Source organism: Rhinichthys klamathensis, unplaced genomic scaffold (genome assembly GCF_029890125.1).
Source record: "Rhinichthys klamathensis goyatoka isolate OS25496 unplaced genomic scaffold, OSU_Roscu_1.1 h1tg001526l_1, whole genome shotgun sequence".
NCBI classification, from domain to species: domain Eukaryota; kingdom Metazoa; phylum Chordata; class Actinopteri; order Cypriniformes; family Leuciscidae; genus Rhinichthys; species Rhinichthys klamathensis.
The window spans coordinates 24905-30904 of record NW_026607466.1 but is presented as its reverse complement, the minus strand read 5'-3'; positions in this window follow the sequence as shown (position 1 = coordinate 30904).

The following is a 6000-nucleotide window of genomic DNA, read 5'->3' as shown; positions in this document are numbered from 1 at the left end:
AAGTGCACACAATCTAGTTGGTGTTGTGCAGTACACAGATTTATTAATATTACTTTCTTTGAGTTTAAGTTACCGCTGTGTTGCTGAGGAGTGGATGGCTGGAGCTTTCGGTTGGTGATCGATCAGCCAGTTCCGTTGGTGGTCCGTGCGAATTAAGGAGCCTGCAACATATTAAACTGAAACCACTCCTTTATTAGAAAAGGATAAACGGATTAGGAGAAAAAGGATTTAAAAAAGGTTTGGAGAGATGGAAAAGGACAAAAAGACAATCAGGAAAAGACGGGGATATGTAACACACACATTATATATAAACAAAATCTTAATAAAATAAATTTGACCCATATGTATCTTATGTTAGTATAGACTAGTTTTTTTTATTTTTTTATTAAAGCCTGTGATAATTAATATATTACAAAAACATTGTAAAAATTACAAATTTACCTTACAAAAGAAGGTCATTCCTCTTCTCCCCTGCACTGTCCATCATCTCCCCAACGTCTATCATTGGACAGCGTCGCGCGCGCGGCTGCCTGCACGTTGAACGTGATTTTTCTCCTATAGACCAATTTTCAGCCGACGTCACAGTTACGTCACGGCGCTAGCTGGTGGCAGAACAAAGGGAAAACTGGAGGCGGCAAATACAAACCAGCACAGATTCGGCTACAAAATAAGGATCTTAAATTATTCTTCTTATTATTAAATGTCATCTTGTTGTGTTGTTGGGTGCAAGAATCAATGAAAAATTAATATGCTTTATCTGCAATTTTTTATTTCTAGAAATATTCGCCTCATTAAAATTGCACCGTAATGTCCCTCTTTACATTGTCGTCTTCTCGGCGATGGCTAGGCAGAACTGCAGATCGTACCACACAAGTCTTGTACATGACCATTCAGCACATAGTTATAGGCATCTAAAGATTTACATGCCCTCCGTTTCTCTATCAGGTAGGTGTAGAAGTCAGGCCACTCAACCGGAGGTAGCGTTAACGTTAATCCTGTCAGATCCTCAATAAGTGTACGGGTCGGCCAATCTGGTTCCGTCCGATTAAAATTAACTTTTGCAAATAACAATCGTGGTCCTGGACAGTGAGTGACCTTGCACATTAAGATAAAATCGGATTTTCTCCAGTCATTGTTAAAAACAAGCTAACAAAACTTGCAGACTTTACGTTAGTGAAGCGGCCAGAGGGATCGTTCTGCCACCACTTAAGCTCCGCCCACATAAAAACGTCACCATGTTTACCAACTGAAAATTGGTCTATAAGGGGGCGGATTCGGCGGAATGTTTTGACGAATTACGCCACAGCACTTATACAATTGCACTGATTGGCTATGGCTGTGAGCAGACAGTGTCAATCAATGTATTGGAGATTGAGAAAACGGCAACCGTGACCATAGATGTAAAGAAAACAAAGTTGCTTGTCAGATTTTCCTAACAAGCAACCATATTTTTTTAATAAGCCCAAAAAAACGCAACCCGCAACCCGTGCTTTTTTAACGCGACTTACAAAATAAGCGGACTTGGCAACTATGGCTGGCATACCGCTTCAACTGCTACTTTATGGTGCGTTCTATTATAGCCAACGAACCGACTCGGACCTCGGATATGACGTCACGTCCACACTTCAAGCGTTCTATTATGTTTTGGGCGTCCGAGTCGGAGAAAAAATGGACGCCACCCGTTGTAATGGTAGCACTGGCTGAGTACCAGGCGCTCCAAAATAAGTATGTGCTTCACCTTACAGAACACCGAGGAAGAACTTGAACTTGAAAATGTTCACTTTATTTCATGTTTTTCATGTTAATCTCCTGTTAGCAACGCTAGCAACGTAGTAATTGCACTCACAACAACCGATTCCCATACCTACAGGGGACGCAGTAATACGAGTGATTATAATCGTCATTTAAAATACCAAAGCGGTTCAAAAACAATGAAAACAATTCATACTTTCAAGTCACACAGGGCGCAGCCATCTTGAATTCCGAAACGGAATTCTTGCTCGGTGTCCTCACGGTTGTCCGACGTCCGAGAGGAGAAATCCGAGGAAAGGGGGCGTGTTACTACGCAACGTCTGTCTTCCGATTCGGATCTCCGAGACGGATAAATAATAGAACGCACCATTAGTTCTGCTTGCCTCTACCAACCAGCAGATTGATTGTGGGGGGAGTCAAATGTTTTGTGTTGGTATTGTCTTTTTCAATTGCTTGTTCTTTTCCTTAGATTTATTATTTGTGTTAAGATATGCACTTATTTATAGTGTAATTATGTAACTGGCCTTGTTATTGATTTGTTGTTGTATTGTGAAGTTTGTTGTTTTTGTCTTCCCTTATGTGTTAATATGGACTAGTCCATTTGTATAAATGTGTCCCTGATGTTTTAACTTGTAGATCAGTTTAGTTTGTTCTCACACGTACTCAGTTATTTGAGTTTAGTTTGTTTTGTTGATCTCTTTTATAAGCCTAAACATTTGACTTGATTATTTGGACTTTGTTTTCCTTTTGAATATTTTTGTATATGATTTTTGGATTCAGTAAAATATATTTTTTGGAAATATTTCTATGGCCCTCATTCCTTGACTGCTTGGTCTCTCACAAACAGTAAACACTGGTCTAAACATTATAATATTCACCATATTAGAGTAAACACTCATTCTAGCCTACTTTTATATCATGCTGTGTTTTATTATCGACATAAAAACATCCTTGTGTCTTACATAGGGATGGGAATTGAAAACGTACTCGGTTACTAACGTAACCTCTGTTCTCTCTAGAGAGGGAACGAGTAGGCTACTGCGTAATATCTTACGCTATGGGGAAAACCTCTTTTCCACGAGATATTGAAGCCAAAAATTATCCTTAATTTTGAAACAATGTAAAACGCTTTGCGGCAGCATGCAGACATAGGCGAGGCAGCTCGCGTGCCTATTGGCTGCCCTGCAGGGTCGGCGCTGGGCATTCGAGGGCCGTGCCCCCCCTAGCGCTCATTGATGCCCCTCCTACCAGAGTTTCTAATACAATGCTAAATCATAAATCAGATGTAGGCTATACAACACCAAATGTCCAGCAATCTATTTAAATAGTACATTGTGTTTAATTTGTTGTCTAATGAGATCTAATATGTGTTAGTACCAAGAATTTTCACATGAAGAAATAACGTTAGATATATTCAATCCGACTTTTAACTGTAAGTGCTTGAATGGTCCAGTGGTGGAATTTTAGACTAGCGTGCAAGAGATTCTGGTTTCTAACCTATTTTTTACAGTCTATGGTTCTAACCCACACTCGCATAATTATTATTATTTTTTTCCTCATTAAAACCGATTATGTTTATCAGTGGTTGTCAGGGACATGTTTGAGTGCATTTTACTTTGTGATTTCACCGGTACGAATAGAGATTTCTCCGCAACCGATCAAGCGCGCGTCCATGTGAAGATGTTTCTTGTGGCAGCGCGAGCCACAAGAGAACACTATCAGCACCACAGATCGCAGTCAACGAGCACTTTGAATGGCGAGTCCCAAAAAATATCCCTTTTAGTTGTTTTTTTCAATATTAAATGTATACAAACTTTAACTTAAATTAAATAAAATGAAATGATTTCAAAATAAATAATTTTGGTTGTTCATGACTATTGACTATTGGTCATCATTGGTCAATCCTTATTGGTCGCTGAGTAAAATTGTTACATTTGATTTGCAGCGCGCAAAAGTTGTTGTTTGAATCGAAAAGAACAGTTTGTCCGTCTATAAGACAGCACTAGCGACTAACTGTTACCCGGGCCTAATAAACGAAAGAAAAAAAAAATTATTTACGAAAATCGTAATTTTTACGAGATTTACGAGGCCGCACTTTTGGAGTTTTTTTAGGTGTGCGATTCCCTCTACAAGTTCTGTAGAAAGCCAACGGTTGCCACTGTCTCAGTCATTCTTAAGTCATTTAATGACATAAAATTGATTCTGACCGATGCTGATACTGTGCTGAACTATGGGGCAGAGGCGAGAATGGAAGCTATCGTTTTTAAATCAAACTTCTATAAATTCATATTTTTTTGTGTGTAAAATTATTTATTTGTAAAGTAGCCACAAATTCGCAATTAACAAATAATAATAATAAATAAAAAACGTGTTTCGTTTTTTAAAGGATTTCTGCTGTGTTAGCAGAATTTTTTTTTTTTCTCAAACGGCAGTGCCCCTCCCAGCGGATGACCCAATGCCCCTCCAGTAGATCTGCTCTGGCGCCGACTCTGCTGCCCTGCGGCAAAAGCAGCAGCTTATCGAGAGCGGCTCTGCATGACGTCATGACCAATGGGGGCACTTCGCGCCCATTTCGTCACGTCCCGCCAGAAAAGGCGTGGTCTCGCCCTATAAAAGCATGTTCGATAGGCTGATACAAACTGGTTTTCATCGCCGAAGCGAACCAGAGCGTATTTTAAGCACGGCAAGATACGCAGTACTCGTTCCCTCTCTAGAGAGAACAGAGGTTACGTTAGTAACCGAGTTAGTACATTCTCTTACGAGAGTATCTCTCGTACTGCGTAATATCTTACGCTATGGGGAACACAGTGTAACACGCCGTGCATACAGGGATCCAACACCAAAGTCCCAAGGGCAGAAGCCCGGGGCGCATGTAGTGCATAATCACCATAGACTCACAGAGAGTGAAGGACGAGGGGCTAGAAGCGTCATTCCTTATAAGTAGCATCCAGAGGAGCTAATCATATAAATGTTATACCACGCAGCCAGGGTGAAAGCTTTCAGCCTAAACTGGGTGGCCATACGTGTGTCAACACTCATGGAGCTGTTGTATCGGTCAGTGAGCGATACACAGGCCAAATTCAGCATCTGGGCCGGCACAGCGGGGCAGATAGCACTGAAGTCTAGACCGCCAAAAGCTTAGCTTGTAAGGCGGGAACCTCCAGGTTATAGTATTTTATAAATGTAGACGCGAGGCCCAGCCCGCGGCCGTACAGATATCTTGCAGGGTAATCCCGCTAGACCATGCCCACGAAGAGGCCACGCCTCTCGTGGAGTGCGCTCTGACACCCAAGGGGCACTGCAGGCCCTTAGAGGTGTAAGCCAGCGCTATAGCATCGACTATCCATCTGGACAGGCTCTGTTTTGATGCGGCAAGTCCCTTAGAATGTCCGCCAAACAAAACGAAAAGCTGCACAGTCTGTCTAAAAACCAGCCGAGCGGGACACATAAGCTCTTAGTGCCCTGACAGGGCAAAGGAGACTCGCGTCCTTCTCCTCATTGAGAACCGGAAGCATACCTGTCAAGTATCCCGTTTTGGCCGGGAAAGTCCCGTATTTTACCTTTCTTTCCCGCCGTCCTCCCGTATTAGGATTTTCCCGTAAATCTCCCGTATTTTAACCTGCGTTATTGAAAAATAATAATACCCCGGGCGGAGTAAAAAAAACATTCCCAATCTGAGCTCTAGCTGTCACTGGCCTCGCGATAACTACCGGTAGCCTACTGTAGGTGGCAGTTGTCGCGACGTTAGTGAGGTCAGATGATGAGTGACAACGCGGTGAAAACAAAAAACAAACAAAAACAGAGACGGATGATGGACGCTATGACAGAGCAAGGCACTCCTGCCAAAAAAACAAAACCCTCATGTACTAAATACCGCGATCAATGGGATAGCGAATTTACTTTTCTGAAGAGGAGCAGGGTGGGGGACAGTCACGCGTTTTGTAAGTTTTGTAACTGCGACTTTAGCATCTCACACGGGAAAGGAATGATGTATGTCAGCACGAGAAAGGGTGTTTAGCATGGTACTCTACTCTCATGTAAAATTAACCACTCTGGCCCCGCCCACAAATACACTCCTTCCAAAACAGTTAATACAAAGTCTGCAAAAAATGTGTTCAATAACTAACTAAAAGAGTAAAGAAAAGTTATGTGAAATGAAAAGAAAAACTGCAAATGAAAAGAAAAACTGTAAAAGAAAAGCAACATGAAATGAAAATAATGTGTGGAATGAAAATAAAATGTAAATGT